We start from the raw sequence: 20,096 nt of genomic DNA, 5'->3' as shown, positions 1-20,096 counted from the left end.
CATTCACACAGCGAGATAAAGGCGATTCAGAGTAGCACTTCTCCTAGAAAAACCATAAATACTACAGGCTTCAGGATGATCTGGGTGGCCCTTGTGGCAGCTTAAAATAAGTGTTTCTGGGATCTCTTTTGCAGATAGATAGAAGTGTTTCCACTCTCAGCTTTAAGCGGTGAGTTTGCTGTTTTGAAGCTGGGGGAATGCACACCGGTATTATCAGGAAACAGCTTCTGGAAAGCAGGTTTAACCCCTGTGGGTGCAAAAAAAGAGACAGTCCTCAAATACAAACCCTATCATGTTTTCCTAACCCAAGAGAGAGAGCCTATTAACAGATCGTGCCCGTGTTTCCCAGGAAGCTGAGCAAACAAGTTGGTATTTGGAGGAGGGAAACATTTCCTGAATGAGTGGAATTTGTCTCCCCAGTCAGCGTTGCAGGTCCAGGCTACACATTTTGCTCTGAGAACAGATACCTCTTGTGCAGACAGAAGCAAACACTCCCTAGGACCGTCTAGCGAGATGAGCACACGCAAATCCTGCTGCTGCTCACGCTGAGAGGAGGCTCCGTGTACTTATCGGAGACCTTGGCCCCTGTGAGAACTGCGAAATGTTTAGTCATAGCCTGACCGCTGAGCACTCGGGAACACAAAGCCTACCAAAAGTTGTTGAAATAATTGGAAGTGTTATTCACATCTTTGGATTTGGCTGCGTGTGAATGTGTTTGCTTCTCCTCCGGCAGCAACAGCAAACGTGGGAGAATTTCATACAGGAAACAACAGGTTTGGGGCTTGTGTTTCCCTCTAACACTGCACAGGCTTAGGAGGAAAACACCGTGAGCCCCCGTGGGCACCACTGCTCCCCTGACAGAGTAAGAGCCTGTTTTTTTTCCCAGTCGTGTTTGACAAATGCAATGAGAACACTTTGCTTTCAATCTGCTCAAGCAAGCGATTGCTGCGGCAGTGAGGAGATCTCTTTTGATGGACACAGTTGAAAGGTTAGCAGTGTTTATTGATTTAATAATTCTCACATTCTTTCTTGACAGATTATCTTTCCAGAGACGTTAGCAGAGGCAGTGCCCAAAAATGCAGGAGAGCATCTCCAATACGTTAGGAAGGCAAAGGACAAGGGGGGAAAGTGATAAATCACCCTGGTCCTGACCTATTAAGCCTCCAGTGCAGATTGGGAGATGGAATAGGAAATCCATGTACCTATTTTCTATAGGGAACGTTTATAAGGATGCTGTTTGTGTCGACCTTTCCCACCGAGGTCGTGCATCACCTCGCATCGCGTGTTGGTCGGTCAATCAGCAGCGTGGGCAGCAGCTGGGGAGAGATCTCCTCCACTTACCACCTCCTCCTCTGGGAGCTCACCGACCTGGAGGAGCTGTTCGTTGCCCTTTTCTGAATCAGGGCTTTTCTAGAGGCTGAAGAGTGGGATTGCAACCCTGAAACACACTGGTCCTGAGCAGCAGCAGCTATGAGATGCCAGCAAACGCACCGTGGATTTCCCCAAAACAGACCCAACGAGCCCACAAAAGAGATGAGAGCCTTGGCTCTGCCACATTGCTGTCCACTGACAGCTTCTTACCATTTTTTGATCGATTTCAGAGCATCAGAGGGAATTAATCAATGACCCCTCATAGCCCTTTACATTCCGTCAGCTCCTTCGCATCGAAAAAAAAAAAAAGGTGGGGGTAGGAGTGGGGGGCTCGTATCTTGCAGGGAGGGAGCTCCACACATCTGGGGAGCTGAGCAACCATTCTGGGAGCAGGCAAGGCTGCGTGCCCATCAAGGAAGATGCTCACGCCTTTCCAACACATGGGGCCTCATCCCACTGTCACTGCAATCGACCTGAACAGGCGTACTGGTTTCAGTGGTTTCACTGGTTTGACCCAAAACCACCCAGGACCTTTTCCTGCTGTAGGTTTGCAGCCTTTCTCAACAGTTTGTAGCTGACAGGTCTTCAGAACTGGACTGGGACTGCTCCTGAGATGCACACCGTGCCCTCACGGCCATGGGTGTGCCGAGACCTTTAATGGGTTGCTAATTGCTCTGATTGTAAATCAAGACTGAAGAGGAGGTGTTGGATTATGAGCTCCCTGGCAGACAAGAAGATACCAGTGGAACATTTTCAATGAATAATTCAGCAGGCAGGGATGGGAACAAGTCTTCTGTGTACTGGGGGGAAGAAAGCAAGACAAAAGACGAAGAGAAGGGACGACGCCTCCGACATGGGAGAGGCAGACCCTAGTGGGCTTGGGGTTCAGCCCGCGCGTGGTGGCACAGCCTGGCTTTGTACAGCAGCACCCGAGCTCCACGCCAGCCCTTTGCATGACTGCACCACACCTAGTTACAAAATAGTTGGCAAAGCGGAAAAAAACCCTCTCTTTCTATAGTGATTGCTGTAACCAAGTGAAAGCTTGCGGGCCTAGATTCCCATGTGGCATAAAATCCTCCAAGTCTATTCAGTTGAAAGAGTATACACAGATCGCAAGCTAGCAAGAAGCCACAAAAGCTAGGACAAAGATCTCATTTGGGGGGAAGACATTAATAGTGTTGTTGTTGCTGTTGTTTTGTACATCGGTTTGGTTTTGTATCAGTAGAGTTGCAAGGCCTCCGCACAGATCTGTTTCTTCAGTGTGAAGAGGAGCCTTTTGCCAGTACATTTATTATTATTTTTTTTTCTGCTTCCAAACCAAAAGGGGATGTGCAAGTACAAGTCTTTGTGCAAGGCAGGTGTATTTGCAGTGGGGCTGCTCTGGTTTCATGCAATTACCTGAATGTATTAATAATAATAGCTGCACAAAGGTTTCTCTCCATTTGTGATGGGCAGACCCTGCTGGAGTTACAACTTCTTTTTTCTCTCTATATAAATTCCTCTTACTCCTTTCACCTCCCTTCTGCAGATACAAACAAACTTCATCTCTTTGCCATTGAAGGTGTGCTGTCTTAATTCGATGTTAATAACAGCAAATACTTTTATTAAAAAAGCATTCAACAAAGTAGCTTTTTTGATATACCATTTCCTTTCCTTTGCAAGAGAAGAAGTAATTGAGAACACCCATGAGAAGGACTTACATCCAGAAGCCCGCAAATAGAAATATGCTGGTTACTTTTCCAGCGGGGAGATGGGTGATTGCCTGAGCTATTAGAGCAAAGAGCCAAGGTATAAAGAAACAAATGGAAAAAAAACATGCCAGGAGTGAAAGGCTTCAGTCCAGTGTCCTGGACCATTGCTGGATCAATTCCAGGCAAATTTTCCATCCGTGAGGGGATTCAGTGATGCAGGCTGTGGAGGAGCAAATTTACCAGGCTGCTAAAAGCTCTCACAGGTAGGTGGGTCTGTGTGTATGCACCAAAGCCTGAGGAATCTGCCCATCACCTGCTGCTAAAGGCTCCCACAACTGGGGGGGAATAGCAAAACTTTTGTCTTCCACTCTATTTTCTCTACCTATTCAAGTGTGTATCTCAGTTCTTGGTCCTTTTCCTGGTTTGTTTCCTCCTCTGCAGTCAAATTCAGGTGCTTATTCATTTGTACAAAACTGTTGTGATATCATTTGACACTTGAGGTCTTAAATCCAGGACGTGGACTTTTTTTTGTTTAGCTCATGTGAGGAGGAAATTGTCCTAAATTCCAAGTGATTTTACTCATAAGAAACTGGAAAAACAAAGCAAAACAAAACAAACAAACAACAAAATCCACTTCCCATCCTCATTTACAGCTACTTCTAAAGAACTTAAAAGCCCAGTAAGACAGAGGCTGGATACCTCTCTCCAATAAGTAAAGATCCATTTTATTTGGGGAGCCTTTTGAACCAGTGAATCACACCTTGAAATCTTTGCTCTTCTATTGAAAATCAGCCAAGTTGGCCATCGAGTGCTTTCTCCACACAAAGAAATGGATTGCTGCAGCAAGGTGCGTTGCAATCATTACTTTTTAGCAGAGTGGGCAGCACAGATCCCTACCTTGCAAGGCATGGATGCAGATGGTGGCTGGGGAAATGCAAAGCTTGTACTATACGGTCATGGGGCTTTCTTTGTCTTTGTCTGGAGGCTGATAGGCACCACAAACACTCTGAAAGGCTGCAGGTCAATTTACCATCTCTTTCTAGAGCGTTTTAAGAGTTTTAAGAGTTTTCACCTTCTTAAGAGGGTGAGGGATAAGCTGGTAAATGTGTGCAGCTGTTGATAGAGCTCACCTCTCTGTTGGTGTCCAGCATAATCTGAGAACCAGTAAGAAGAAAGAGAGGATTGAAATCCAAAGCTTCGGTGCCCACCTGCAGTAACACCATGGTTTTCAGAGGATGCAGGATTCTCACGTCTGCTCCATTTTCAAACACTGACACAACATCCTTTCTTCGTATAGCACTGAACATTTCCAACATCCCTCATGCTCCTTCACAGGTTCATAAAATATCCTGGGATATTTGTAATATGAATTCCTGCACTGTCCTCAGAGGGTCTCCTGCAACTGAGCCACCACCACTTGACCTCTGTGCACTTATCAAACTCATCCATCGTGGCAGGATATGATGCTTGTGAGTGAAGTGTTTGCAGCATGGGGGTCATTGAGGAGGTCAGAGTGTACCCCTCATTTTCTAGAGCTGGACGTCCTGTTTTGGAGACTGATGTTACTAAGGAACATCATTCTGCTGATTCAACCTGAAAAGAGCACAGCAAAATGGCACCAGCATAATGTTGCAGTACAGGTTTGAAGGCTTCTTTCAGGTGCTTCTTCATAGTTTCCATCTCCACAATGAAATACTATAGGTTCCATGACATTTTTCCATATGCCAAGTCTTATTTTCTTATTTCAGTATTTTGAGCAGGAAAAAATGCTTCTTTTCTGTGGACACAATGGCCATCCTCCCTTCCAAATGATATGGGACTGAAGCTTCAGCACCTAATTTTACTCCAGATATAAATAAGCTGTAGGAAAAAAAAAAAGACAAAACAAACAAACAAAACCCAAAACAAGCAAGCAAACAAACAAAACCAATATACCCCCTTATTAAATACATCCTGTGGGATATGGCCTAGGGCAATAGGGGACAATCACACACGCTGTCTCAAGCATCTTAAACATACAGAAAAACACGTCTTCACTGTAGCTGCATCATCTTTCACCGGTTCTGAATTTGAGCTGTTAGAAAAGATTGCATGTGTATGTGTGTTTGCAGAAGGGATCACAGGGACAATTGTACAATAACGAAATATTAAAGAGAAGGCTTATGTAAAATCTGGGCAATGCTAAAGCATTCATGATGCAAATGAGCTTGCAAACAAAGCCCATCTGCTCTGCTTCAATACTTTTCTGACAATTGAGCGCATTATTTATCTGGTCAAATAGTTTTCTGACCTTCCTCTTGCCCCTTTTCCCTGAGGAAATACCCTTGACCTTTTTTCTTTGCAGAGAAATCCTGAAGAGTGGCTTCTGAGAGAAAACTCGGTGGAGTAAGAAGATACACCGCACGTGCTCTAAAAGAAAGGTATGGCAAGAGGTGCCCAGATCTTGTTAAGGAACGCAAAGAGCTCTTCCACTCCTGAGAAGAAATGGAGATGTATTTCTTCCAGGTAAGGCAGCAGGTGGGAAGCATTTAGTAAGAGGAGTAAAGCAATTCATGTCTGTGTGGGACAGCCTGGGGAAGCAGGGCACAGACGGGGCGATGCTTGGTGTGTGAAGTGGAGAGGAGGCAAGACTCGCCACCCTGGCGGAGACATTCATAGGAATATAAAAAGAAGGGGAAAAAACCAACACAACAACACAACACTTTTAGAAGTCTCGCAGCTGTTAGTGCTGATCTTGTATGTGACTCAGAGGGTAGACTGTACACTATAAATGGAAATGGGTTACTTACAATTTGACTGATAATGTCTTAGTTTTTGTAAGAAAAACGTCTTTTGAAGAAATACTATAGCAGGGTGGCAAGCTGTACCATATGTTCTTTGCTGCAGCTGACTTTACAATACGTCTCAGCTCCACTTTAAACTATATAGCGCTGATTGCATTGTAGCTCCCGTGTCCTCTGCAGATAAAGTTATGGAAATATAATGATTGCACTTCAGACACAGCCCGGTGCTGCCTATACTATTTCAAATCAGCAGACAAGGGAAAAGCACCTGCTCACCCAGGCTTTCCCCCTTGTTTACTGCCTTCGGCACCATGGCAAGGAGAGCTTGAAGGTTCCCCAGGGAGAGCAAGCACCAAAAATAAAAAAAATAAAAAAATAAACATGAGCTGTTTAGTACTTTGACTGTGTAGTACTTCGTGGAAAAGGATGGAGGCCTTGTGCCTTAACACAGGACAGGGACCATAATGAGCCCATGGGTGGAGATGAGCTTAATGCAGTCATCCAGGTACCTCTTCAAACATGGAGCAGGCCCTGGAGAGTCAGTAGAAAGCACTCCAGCCCTCTTGAGGCAGTATCCTTTAAAGACAAGGGAACTCCTTACTGCAAAGTATCTAATATTACCCAGAGATAAATGTATATGAGCTTTGCTTAGCAACTGGGTACCTCTCAGTCTCTCACTATGGAAATACCAAGGGTCCCCCAACATTTTGACACAACTAGAAAGCCCATCAGGACTTCATCAAGATCTACTCATGGAGTCCCGGGCCTTGCACCTTCACTGAAGACTAATGATTAACCATGATTAACCACTTAATGAGCTGTTTGGACCCTTTGTGCAGAGAGGGAACTGGGGAGAGGACCGCAGGGAGAAAACCCAGACAGTGCCCTCCACCCTCAAGGAAACCAGGTCTGGAAATGATGGTTGTATCATCCCAGCTTCATCTCAAAATGGCTTATCCTTTGGGAAATTCCTTGGAACATCTCCTGCTGCATCTACGGGAAGTGCTGACACCATTCACAAGAGCTATGGGATGGCCAGCCCCACCATAATTATTGCCCCATTAAACTTTGATGTTGAGAGAAGGCTGAAGCCATCCCAAATGCTGTGGTGATGTCTCCCAGCAGTGGCTTGCAGGGCCTGGGCTGGCTGAACCTTTGAAAGGCTGGCTACTTACTGACAATTTCAGGAAAAACAATTTGTTATTTTAAAGCTGTCTGGATGGGGTGAGCCATAGAAAATGGTTGAAAACCAGCTTTTTCCCTGAAGATTTTGATGCAGTGTCTCTGGTGGCTATTTGACCAGCAGGGCTTCCTCACCACTGCTTTGCAAATGATTTTTTAACCTAGAGCTGGGCTGAAGGGTTTTCAGTGCAGAAAGCCTGTTTGTGGAATACAAATGACTCAGTCCTGGGCTGCTCAGGAGCTCCAGAGGCTTTACCAGCCCCATGCCAGGCAAGGGAGCACCATGAGATCAGTGGGGAGCACCAGACATTGCTCTCCAGCAGTGTCAGGAGTCCCCACATCCCTGTGATGTATCCTCTGCACCTTCCTCCAGCACTCACTGCTGTCCCTGCGCCACCTTCTGAGCCAGATCTGGGTAAGTATTCCCCCTGCTGCCTCCACATTTGCTCTGATTTTGTGCAATTTGTCATTTATTTTTTGAGATATTGTAGCCTGGGGATCATGCTAACCTGTGCCAGCTGGGATTGATCAAAACCTCAGGCAGGACAGGCGCTCGTGCCATGTTTTTCAAGCGTTGGCCAAGGTTTCCTAATGCCCCAGCTGCAGAGGCCACATGCCTCCAGAAGGTGCCTGGATGATGTCCCCGCACATTTGCTTAAGGCATTAGGCACGAATTACCTCGGGTATTCAAAAAGAGATTGTGCCAAGGCAGAGGACTTGATCTTTCCGCGTCCTCCTGAGCGAGGCTGCCTTGAAAGGTTATCGTTTAACCCCCACGCTGATTGCAAATCATTTCTTCTAAAACTAACGGTGAACAAGCAGGAAAAAATGCTGCGAGAGGCACTGAGAGGTAATGGCTTATGCATCGCAATGCTGTGCGCTTCATTCATATACATGTACATCAGCCCAAATGCCTTGTACCTACTGAATGCTTTATGGGGTGAGGAACGCACAAGCTAGAGGTTGAAAGGAAAATGTAATACCACATTTAAACAGTGACTTGGGGACTCGTGGAGATAATCCTCAATACTCTGGATGAGAGAGCACAGGAGGGGGTGACTTGGGTGTGTGGGACGCTGGTGAGGGGTTGGGAAGGGCAGGGCTGGGACAGGCAGCAGGAGGAGATGGCTTTGAGGTTGGGCAGGCAGGTGGAGTCAGCCCATGGCAGGATATTATAGGAAGGAGATGACGGGCAGGAGTGCCAGCAGCTGTAGCAGTGGGTGGTGAGGAGACCTCTCCTGTCCTCAGTTAAGGAAGCTCTCAGGAGCTCCTAAAATGCAGGGAAATGACTTTGGGAGCAAAAGAAAAACAAAGTGTGTAGGGGATAACGCAGCGTGTGTAGGATGTGGTGGGAAGGCATCGCCTTGTCCATGGTTTGCAGAGCCTGTGGGTCAGGGAGGGGAAAGGAAGGGGGATGCTCCTCCAGGGTAGGACCACGATGTCCTGGGCATAGTCTTGGTGCTGTCCTGGTAAGGCAGAAGTAAAGAGGAAGTCTGTAGAGAGTCCAGTCCTTGAAATGCCTTTAAAATGTAGGACCAAGACCTGAACTGGAAATCACAATTTCAGCAGAGCACCCAGCACTAGGAGATATTAAGGCTGGTGTCAGCCATGAGAAGGGAGGGACCCAGACCAAGAGAAAATTTCTCTATGGAAGAGAAGGGATCTGGGATGAGGCTGGGCACCCATCCCTCTAGCACGTGGCTTCATCCTTCTGCAGCACAAAAAGGGGAAAGTGGGTGGGAATGGCACTCACCATCCAACAACTATCCAATGCTCCCAGCAACATGGAAAATGCAGCTCGTCCAAAGTGCTGGTGGGATCCCAAGCCCTCAGCAGTGAGAAGTGACCACAGGGTCACTTTGTGAGGATGATGCTTTCATTTGCAAAGTAAACCTGTAAATATTTAACAATGAATCTGTTTTCTGGGAATGGCAAAAATGCCCTCTGAAAGAATGAATGCCCATCCTCTAGAGAAGATAAAATATTTTAGGGACCTGCTTACTCTAAGCAGTGAGTCGTTTCTGTCTGTTGTGAGATAGCTAGCTGTGATCCACTCTTGATGTGCGGTAGATGTGATTTTATTGCAGTTTGCAAGTAATTAATGCCCATTGCTCACTGCTTTATGTAACTAGGTGCACACATTTGTTTTAATATACCTCAGATGAACTATGGTAGGGAGAACAGTCCCTACCATATCAGTATTCATCAGTGTAGTTACATTCCTCCCCAATTTCTTTGACAGGCATACAGGAACCTGCCTAGACTGGGAAAACAACTCCTGCAGGATACGAATGCTCTTCCAGGCTGCTGTACATTATTATCCAAACACCATTTCTCTCCTCAAGGCTTGTGCCAGCAGCCGTGTCTCACCAGTATTGATGGAGCAGCCTCTGGGATGGATGGTTCGGGTCAGCAGAGAGGTTTTGCAGCCACACTGCCAAAGGTGTTTTCCCTGTTCCTTATCCTCAAAGGGAAGGCTCAGTCTGGAACTGACTCTTTTTGGTTACCCACCGCCTTGTGTCTCCCCAAGAAACTCAAGTATCAGGAGGATGGGGGCCTCGTCTTGCATCGCTACCCTCCGAGCTCATCCCTTACAAGCCCTGCCCTCCCATTCTGCGACAGCACAATGCAGATGCATGTTTTTTGCCCGCTTTCCCATCATTGAGACATCATTTAGTATTAAGACGCAGAGGACCAGAGGCCTCAGAAGCGGCAAGGGAAGATTTACAGTGCAGTTGCTGTCAGTTGCTTTGCTCTAATTAAGTGGCTGCTGCCTCCCTGACGCGGCTCCAGTGCGGTGGAGCTTGACTTGCTGGGCATTAGGGAAGCCTCCCGGCCACTCACTGTTACTAATACCTCTACCCCACTGAAATAAGGCTGAAATAAGCTGTAAAAGCCTGTCATTGAGCTCTCACCCCTTTGTCAGTAGACAGGTGCCTCCTTCTTTGGGTGCCCACGTCTAGGACAGCACCAACACATCCCATGGGGTGAGGGCATCCATGGGGAGCAGGATGTGGGACCAGATGCTGCTCCTGTGGGGCCACCACCAACCTCAGGCCTTTCCTTGGAGACATGGGCATTTCTCTGACTCCTTATCAGAGGAGAAAGTGGGATGCTGGTGGTAGAAGAGAGCTCTGGAGGAGAAGACCAAGGCAGCCATGCACCTAAGAGGTCTCCCCATGGCCCCACCTTTCTGGGGTAAGGGCTCCCTCCCCAGTTTGCCTGGAGCCACTCTGCCTCTCTCTGAATTTCCAACACCTGGAACCAGAGCAGCTTGCAATAAGCAATTCACACAACAAGCTCTGCCTGTTTTCTCACGTCAGAGAAATAAGGAACAGGTCATGGTTTAAGTAAACGTGTCTATTAGCCTCAGTTGTCTGAATTATTTTTGATTACGGCTTATTATTTGCTTCTTGTTAACAAATTGGCTGGTGTTAGTCATCAGTGCACATGCCACCTAATTGGCTGTTTACATCATATGTTGTTCTCCCTGTTCCCTCATTGGGTAAATTAAATTTCATTAAACAGCAGCCTTCTTCCTCTCTGTTTGCAGATGATGCATGAACATTTGTAGCTACTTGGCAATTCTGTCGCGAGATAATAAAAGAGCTTTTCAAAATGCCAGGAGAGGAAATCCAGTGTGAATGCTCACACAAATATTTACTTGTGCTCGTGTTTGCGATGTTTTATTGTGTAATGGGTTTAATGATGCTATTTATCAAATAATTATGATTGCTCTGTTTAATGATTTCAAATTTAACTGAGTAATTTCCAGAAATATCTATCAAAATTAAAAGAAAATTCCAGATTACTAAATGCATAAGATAGTAAAAATCCTTACAAATAACTAGAGCTATAAGGTGCTCAGACAGCACCTAAATGTGTGTTTGACCAGTACCTGAGAGGAGTGAAAACAAGCTTGGAGGTGCCTCAGAGACAACCAGGAGTTAGTAATAACAAATCTCCACCTCAGCTTGGCAGCTGGGATGCAGTGAAGTGGCTGTCCCTTCTCCAGGTGAGCTGAGCAAAGGCAAGTGCACGTGAGGGCCTGATGCTCTGAGGCTCTACATCAAGACAAGGCTGCGATACCAGCTACGTTTTAGAAACTGGAAACGTTTTCAGGGTTTGGAGATGCAATCATGCAGTTCCCTTGAACCAGAGCTTCAGATCATATGGCAGAAAAACATCCTACTTTGAAAAAGAAAAGTTGCTTTTCCAAACCACAGCAATGGTTCCCATGGGTTTCTCCAGCCACAGAGCTCAGCTTGTGCCACCACTGACGGCTGCACGGGTGGGGCTGTCTCATCCCAGCCCTGCCCTATGGACATAGCCCTAATGTCACCCTAATGTCAGCTAAAGGAAGAGGATACAACACCTGGTGGTGTTGGGGACATCTAAAATACCTCAGGCTTAATGGATGGGCCACCCCAACCACTCTTAACTCTGTTGAGATCAAGGGTCATGGAGACACTATCTCTCCTGCTTCTTTTCTGCTGTGCATTTCACACTTGAGATTCCAGCATACACAGAGGTGATTTCTCACTGCTGGTGTTACTTTCTTTGCAAAACAAGAGCTACAAGAAAACCCTTAATTTGAGAAGTATTCAAGACCACACAAATGAGCATAGTGAAGCCTTCCTGAGGTGGGCAGCAGCCACGCTCATCTTGCTTTTCTTAGGAGGGCCTTTAAGGAGGCGTTCCCAACATAGCGAGGATGAAATCAGTCTCCATGCTCAGTCCCTTTCCCTGGCAGCAGAGGGCTGGACATCTTCCAGCGGCAATGACTTGAAAGGCTCCATCCATATTAAGTCACTAGGCTGAAAGTGAGGAGCTGCCAAAGTCTCCCAAAATCTGTGGGATCTAACCTAGGTCTGTGCAAAAGAAGCAGTGAGGACACGTACCTAGCCAAGTCCAAAGGGATGCTTGAGGAGCCTCAGAGCAAGAGACCATCTCCAAAACACCCGAGTCCCACTGAAATCAAGCACACTCAGGTGTTGCAGGATCACAGTCTAAAAATTCTTAATCTGATTAAAATGGAGGTGCTGCCTTCTTCCAAATTGTCATTTTGACTCATGCGCTGGTTGAATGTGCCACGCCAGCCTGTATTTCCAAGCAAGGCAGCAAATGGGCATTCTCAGGCAGTCAAATTCCCCCTCGCTACTTCTGAAGCACCCAAATCTTCGAAGCAAGAAATATTTCCTCCAGCTGTCCATGCATGAAGTTGATTTATGACTAGTTTTCTGTTCAAACCACTGTAATTTTGTGAAATGATAGCAGTATTGATTCTAGCAAGAGTTTCACTTTGCTGAAACTACCAGGGCAGAGGGACTAAATGGAGCCTTGGAGTGAATAATATAGCTTTCCACTTTATCAATTTCATCTGTTTTGCTCCCCACCTTCACTTAACAACCTACATCTCTTCTTTCCTTCCTTCTTTTTCCTTTAAGGCACTCGTCTTTTGCTGTGGCTCACAGCTGTACGTGATGGAGTGTATTGTCTTACCTGGGAACTCTGAGCACCAGCAAATACAGTCTGAGCAAGGAGCAGATTGCCCGAAATCGCAGAGCTGTTTGTGTTGCTGCATCATGGGAAGCTGGGAAATGGATTTGGGATAGCTGAATTCTGGCCCTGAAAGATGCTGAATTATGGAAGTGAATAATGAATTATTGTTATTATTATTATTTTCAGAAGGAAGAAAATATTTCTGACTCAGTTTTTCTTAAGTAACAAGTGAACAAAAGCGTTTGCTGAGGTGAGTGAGAAAGTGTAGGCTAGATTCTGCTCTCAGTTACCCTGATAGGAGTTAAGACAAACTTTACAGAAGACAATGAAAATACCTGGGCGTAAATCTGGTCTGCAGTCAGCAGTAAAACTTCTACTAATAGGCAAACACTCGCCTATGTAGGAGAGAAACACAGAGGAGTGTGATGACATTTTTGGACCAGTAACCTCAACAATCCCTTATTTTAGAGAATAAATAAAAATTATAGATTAAATACATGCACATGTCATCCATACTCCTTCTGTGCAGGTGTTGCTATTTTTCCAATTCCAAAGTCGGAATGAAAAAAGCAGGGGATACAAATGCTTCAGTGGCACTATTAATTCAGCCATAGGCACAGCGTGTACGTCAGCATAAATCTTCAGTCACCCAGCCAGTTACCAAACTGCTGCTTCTGCATTTGCTTTCTATGCGGTTACTTAGAGAAAGAAATTTCAGAAGACCAGAGGGATGTAAAGGTGTTAGGAATAAATGCCACTCAGAAAAATTAACAACAAGCTAAATAAGATGTTTTTCTGGGCACACACGCAGCACAGATTTTATTTTTTGTAAATACCTTCAAGCTCTTGGTATCGAGTCTGTAAATGGACCAGTCGAGGCTCTGCAAGCACATTAAAAGTTTGAGGACTTAGAGGCAAATACTCAGAAAAAAAAAATGTGACAAGTAATATAAATGGATTTTAATGCATTCAAGCATTAGTTTGAACTCTAACACAGAAAAACCCAGTGTGTGCTTACAATAAGGTTTGCATCTACAGCAGTGTGCCAGCCCAGGACACATGGGTTGAAACGGGCACATGCTGCATTTCTCCTGAAAAGGAAGAAGGTTCAAGAGCCATTTAAAGACTTAGTTTTACCCATTATTTGTTGGACTTTAGATTTTTTTTTATTAATGGAAGACTGGGTGTTTCTCGTCTCTTTGTTTCATGCCATTTATGACAGGAAAACCACTAATTGAAACTTTCTGAGATCCCACCTGTGAAGGGTAAACCTGGGAAGGTCACTGATAAGGAACATCCTTGTTAAGGAACCCATAAGGAACATCCCCCAAACCACCCCAAATACCAGGCTGCAGGGGACGTAGGGGGATGCTTCCTGAGCACAGCTACCTCCTCAAGAGCCACACTTGGAAAAGTCACCCCTCCAAAATAAAGCACGTGGTGGGGAAGCTCTAGCAAGGGGATGAGACCACCACCAGGCCAGGCGGGGACATGGAGGTGGGTTGGTAACCCCATGGGAGTGCCCTGTGGTCCCTCAGCACCGTGGTGGCTGTGAAGCTGCCCTGGGGAAAGGCAGCCCCGCAGCTCCTGGCATGGAGGGAAAACCACATCGTGGTGCAGGAGGGAAAAGACTTCTTGAGAGCCAAGCCAAGCATGAAATTAATATTTCCTTTACAGTTTTTTTTTTTTTTTTTTTTTTAAAAAAAAGGCCTGTAACACGGGAATAAATGTATACTTGAGGTGGAAGCAGGCTTTGAATCTCCTGCCAAGAACAGGAGTGCTTCGGCTGGTCCATACCTGGCCGTGTTAAATAGCACACCACCATAAACATGCCTATTTATAAAGCAAAAAAATGTGTTTTTTTCCCCCTTCAGCTCCTGCTTCAGAGCCAGCAAGGTTGGTGGGGCAGGACATGGACTCTCATTCCTCTCATTTACCCCTGTGCAGGTGAGGAGGGTGAAGCTGTCACATGAGTGCTGTTGGCCTTGTAGGATGGAGCCTGGCAAGATGCCTCCTTCTGGGAGAGAGGTTTCAAGACTAACCAGAGCGTGATGCTCTGCAGTGTCTACTTTTCCAAAAAATGCTGTGTTGGGGAACTGGCAGGAGAGGGCAGGTGGGGTGAGGAGTCACCCTGTGTGCCTGGAGTCCCACCACACTTTGGTTCCTTTCCCTAGCAGGCTGCTGTTTCCCAGCCCTCCTTCTTTCAGTGCACCCCAGGGCCTTTAAATTCCATGAAAGCTTTCTGGTTTTGGAAAAAATAAAAACAATTAGCAAAAAAAAAAAAAAAAAGAAAGTAGAAAAAATGAAGGAAAATTTCTCTTTGATTGCTGACGCGGTGACGGCAGGATCCCTCCCCTGCAGCAGCACTGAATCAGCCCGCCACTCCTGCCCCCAGCATCCTGTCCCTCCATGCAGCAGGTGCCAGACAAGCCAGCCTCCCAAAATCCTCTCATCACCAGTAAATGGCTCTGATGATGGCATAGTGGGTGCTGAGCGAGGCCGGCCCCTAATGAGGGCAGGCAACCCCATGGGCAGTGCTGGGGATGCTCGGCTCTTGGGTGATGGTGTCAGCATGCTGCCTGCCCCCTCGTAGCTGCTGGTGGCCCAAGGATGGGGACAAACAGCAGGAGATCGGGGAAAGGAGGTGTCCAGCAGCACCTGCTAAGGGGAAGCTGGGCTTTGAGGTATCATGCTCATATGGGTCCCTATTCCCAATCTAAACCAACTTTTCCAACTTGTGGTAGGAAGGCACAACCCTGATGCTTTCCCCTTGGCTGCTGCACCACAAACACCAGCGTTTTCCAGCGACTTGTGGGCAGTGACAGGGTGAGGTGGCTGCCCTCTCAACTTCCCTCGAGGCTACGTGATTATGGTCCCTCGGGATAAATGCCTCCAGTTGCTCAGCAACCCGCACACCAGGATTCAATTAACTCTGATTACAATCACAGGCGGCGCAGATCGGGCCGCAGATCAGTACCCTTGGAAGCACACTGAGCAGCTCTTGGTCCTCCAGAGGAGGAAGAGGATAAGGATGAGGACAAGGCAGGCAAGAGCTGCAGCTTTCTTCTCCCCTCGATCCCCTGGCCAGGAGACTTTTGCCAGCTCAGGAGGTAGAAGCATCGTTTATGGCAGAAATTGGCCCGCGGCAAATGATTGCTCCCAAGTGGGAGCAGGGAAGGAAGTGTGGAGGCTCATTACATTTAATGTGATTACTCTGGACTTACAGCAGGGTATGCGACAAAGGAATTTGGCCTTCTCTCTTTTCTCCCTCCCTGCTTCGGCCTTCAATGATTCAAGGACCTGACTGGACCAGCCCATAATCCAAAGGAGCTCTCAGCAGTTCTTTCTTCATCAGGGACACTCCTGGTCTTGTGCAGGCAGAGGTAATGTGGCAGAACATTTATAAATCAGCCCCAAATGTGGCCAAGTGCGCTGCTTGGGACTGTGGATGTTATGTGAGCATGCAAACCTTGATAGCTAGCAAAGCTTTCCCTTTGTCTGGGACCCACCAGCACACCTGGACCACCTGTAAGATAGCCCCGTGGCACCCCTGTCCCAGCAGAGAGCATCCAGGTGCCAGGCTCTGACTTTTAGGTCCCACAGCTGGGGCAACCTCCTGCTGGACGTGGTGATGGGTAACGCAGGCTGATCTCCGGGGTGGTGGCCGTGGGTGGCCACCTGCCTTCAGGGGAAGCACGTGGTCCTCACCCATCGCTGCTCACAGCTGCTTTTTAGCATCTGTTTTCTCTCTGTCATGAGCGTCTTGATGTTTCCTGACAATTTCACCTTCCTCTTCCTTGTGTGTACCCAAGGGAAAGCGCCTTTGACTCACACTCCCGCTTTGTGATGACGCATCTCGGCTCTGCTGCAGGCTGCTCTGACCACGCGCCTCAGCATCGCATGTCAGATACGCCAGAGCTTGCAAGGATTTGTCTTTCCTAGCCGTATTCCTCCTGAGAGGTGCCTTTGCACAGTCTGCCTCTCAGACAGGCTGCCGTGATCTTGCTGTCCTCATAAAGAAGCTGCAGGTCCACGCTAGCCTTTTCTTAGGGTTCCCGCAGCTTAAATTTGACTTTCTCTGATGATGGAGGCAGCAGAGAGGATGCTTGGTCCTTGCAGTCTGGCCATGGCTGATTTGCCTCCTCCAATCCACCCCGTGCCTGACCCTGCTTTGTGCTCGGCTTGGAGTGCCTGGAGCCTCTCACCAGGGAGGTCAGGGCACATAGCAAGGGTGGTAGGGTCAAGCTCTTCTTCCACGGAGCTGTCTGTCTTGTACCCTGTGTGTTACACTTGTCTGGGAGGTACCTCCTGCTCCACGTATGCATGCCCCCCCTCCATCACAGCATTTTACAGCCACCTGGTGCAGCAGCTGTGGCTCCTTCCTGGTGCTTCCTCCCAGCTGGTGATCAGGCTGCGCATCCTGCTGGCACCCAAAGGTGCCCCACCATAACCAGCCACCTCCTCCCTGCACCTCCGGGCTCAGACTTAGGGCACACAGAACAAGATGCCTCAGGTGGGAGATGCCACCCACGTGTGTCAGCCAACAGCCTGTGTCAAGCCTGTCCTCTGCTTCCCTTTCAGGATTGAGCATCCCCGGCATCTCCGCTGCAGATAAACCCAACTTGCAGAATATGAAGGACTTTAGGTCCATTTAAATACTTATTTGCTAACACAAAAGCGAGTGCCCCCGTAATTTAATATGCTTCTGGAAGTAATTGGATAGAAGTCCTTTGTTTCTTTTCCTCCTGTCAGATTCCATTTGTTTAATTTGGCTGTCGTGACACAAAATGACAGAGCCCATGCTCCATTTCTACAGATAGCAAAACTCTGGGATTCTTCTTCCTGCATTGCTAGAAATTTATGTATTCTCCCCATTCACTCGTACATCACTACTGTGGCAGATTACTGACCCCCTTAAGAATAAATGCATTTTAATACAGCTGACCCAGAAACCTCCCAAAGGGGAGATAAAGCGCAGCTCCGAGAACCAGCTGAATTTGCTGTAGCTTAGAGAAGAATCAGAGGAGGGTCTGGAGCTGGCACTGGCTCGGTGCCACGCCGTTTCCTATTAACAAGCCTCCCTCCATGTCAACATTTCCTGCTGCTCAAAGCCATCTCGTCCTAGGCCTGCGCCCACTCCTCTCTGGCAGAAAGGAGACTTTTGCACAGGGCTTTCTGCAATATTTTTCTGGAGGCAGAGAGGTAGGGCAAGACCAGGCTGCATCCCTCTGCAGAGCAAGCAGTGGGGCTGTCCCAGAGACTGGGCACAGCAAAATTCAAGGACAGGCACCTCTTCAAGCTCAGCGTCTGCAGGGGTGAGAAGGGGAGGGACAGAGCTGTCTGCAGGGGTCGGGGAGGTGTACGGCACGTGGTGCCTCCCGTTGCGTTAGCCTGGCTGGCAACGTTCCTGGCACTTCTCTTTAAAGATCATTTCTCAGAAGAAAGGAAAGACACCATGAAATTGCAGATTCCAGCCTGTTTGGAACTGTGAAGCTGCAGAATGCAGGAGAAAAAAAAAAAAAATCTTTCTCTTTACGGAACTCTTTAGATGTTTCTCTCAAATTTCATACAGCAAATCTCACTCAATGTTTCAACAGGCTTTTCTGAGTGATTTCTGTAAAATGCAGTCAAGGCCTGAAGGACCTGTTCAGCTCTAAGGACCCTGGGCCAGTTATGCTTGTCTTGCTTAAAGGTTTCCAAGTGGCGCAGTTGGGTTCTTGTGGGTGTCTTCAGTTCAGAGGCAAAATCTTCAGATTATGGCAAGTTCCTGGGCAGAAATTTGTGGCACGAGATGACTCCAGCTACTCATCGTATTATTCTAACACCTTCCCCAAGTACTAAAGGCCTTAGGTGCCTCATCTCTGTGCATAACAGAGCCTGTTGCTGATGAACTTTCCAGACGGTGCTGCTGAGGTCCCTGGGAGCTCACCCCAGCAAAGTGCTCTCCATCCACCCTAAGAGGGAATTGGTCTCCCAGGCCAGGCAGCGAAGACTGGGTAGGCTCCTCTAAACCGTGATTCCCATCCCTGCTAGGGGGTGAAAGCCAAAAAGGGAAAAAGAGCTGAGCTTTCAGATCTCAGGTTGATTTTGCAGCATGGGCAAAAAAATGCAAGCAAGCTTGTCTTGTTTGTAGCTGAAGAGCTGCTCTGGCAGCCCTTGAAAGAAAATAAACACGGAGCAATATGGTGTTGTTTGTACAATCAGTTTTCTATGAAATACTTCACTTTAAATGGTTGTGGAGACCTGGGTAGTGTTGATCGTGCATGTGAATTCAGGGACTATGCAACAACCAGGATAATATTTCTGCGAATGCCTCATCAGGGAATAAATCAGGCTACAGAGGAAGATGCATTTCTGAGGGCCGCTATCCTTCTCTCCCGTACAAACAGGCTCACATGTATGCATACATATACATATAAATATGAGAGTTTATTTAGATCCGAGGCCCATTAAACATCCTGGCTTTGAGACTCATGATGAGATTAATCGGGCACGTTAATTACACGTGCCTGAAAATTACTTAGCAATTATACTTGAAGTTACCAAGAATTTCTATGATGAATTACCTTAGGATTTTAATTCTGAAAGAGGCAAGGACAAGGTTAACAGAGGTCTAGTTGGAAGACAGTTGAGCACTAGATAATTATCCCGTGCTTGTATGGGAGCTGCTGTGTATTTCCAGCATGTACTGCTGCCATGAATCTTCAGACCTGTTGCGATGTAATTGTTTTTGTTTTCTATAATATGAAATTAATTCTGCTTGATGGTTTAGGAAGAAACCATGGATTTGCTCATGGAATCCTAAACCTTTGCAGAAAGGTTTAGGATTCCCTGCTCAAATCCATGGTTTCTTTTTTAATGAGTGGTCCAGAGAGGGACGAAAGTTTCTGAGGTCCTGTCAGTCCCTTGGGTCACTGCAGGTGGCTTGTCCAACTCTCTTTTGCTTAGGCACCAAGAAGTGCATAAAGATGCCAGATGTCAGGCACCTATTTGGGGAATTTCCATGGAACAGGATTAAAACAAATCTGTTTTCAGAAACTGAAGTATTTAAGATCTTCAAGGATGCAGTGTAGAGGGCTGCCACTTGCTCACAATAGCTGAAGTAAAGAGAAGACGGAGGGTTGGCCACCATTTCCCTTTGTTGGCCTCATGAAAGCCAACAGGGAGAGGGGATCTCAGCCCTTTGTGCAGTGGTTTCAGTGCTTGCCCTAGGTCTGCAGAGCCTGTCTGGAGGTCTCCTGGTGCTCAGACTGGATCAGCACCCTCCTCACAGCAAGGGAGAGGCAGAGCTGAGCCTTCACCGCAGGTACACTGGGATGGGTTTTGTCTTCAGTGCCCGTACGACAGGAGCAGAGGAGAGGTGGGGCTGGATATAATCTCCGCAGCACTTAAGTTCCCAAGCAAATATCTAATTAGAGAAATGTTTGGCTTCAATAATAAATGAGCAGAATATCAGGAGGCACAAGTACTAGTGAAGTAGCTCTATGGCAAGGTCTTTACAGTGGGGGCATTTTTGGGCCTGCCCTCCAATTTAGGATCTTCATGTGAGTGGAAAAAACATGTGTGC

General features: G+C 47.0%; 2 long non-coding RNA genes across 2 annotated transcripts; both read left to right on the top strand.

Moving 5' to 3' along the window:
• The first annotated feature begins 394 nt into the window (after window positions 1-394).
• Window positions 395-12,856, top strand: LOC106016606 (uncharacterized). The gene is made up of 3 exons (XR_001189427.5): window positions 395-988; window positions 5,407-5,567; window positions 9,270-12,856. It is a non-coding gene; the product is annotated as an uncharacterized lncRNA (long non-coding RNA).
• A 2,499-nt stretch (window positions 12,857-15,355) lies between these two features.
• On the top strand, window positions 15,356-19,284 carry LOC119715703 (uncharacterized). Its single transcript, XR_005263066.2, has 3 exons — window positions 15,356-15,639; window positions 15,756-15,912; window positions 17,111-19,284. It is a non-coding gene; the product is annotated as an uncharacterized lncRNA (long non-coding RNA).
• Window positions 19,285-20,096: the final 812 nt, after the last annotated feature.

Source organism: Anas platyrhynchos, chromosome 2, assembly GCF_047663525.1.
Source record: "Anas platyrhynchos isolate ZD024472 breed Pekin duck chromosome 2, IASCAAS_PekinDuck_T2T, whole genome shotgun sequence".
Taxonomy (NCBI): domain Eukaryota; kingdom Metazoa; phylum Chordata; class Aves; order Anseriformes; family Anatidae; genus Anas; species Anas platyrhynchos.
This window is presented reverse-complemented; position numbering and strand designations above follow the sequence as displayed.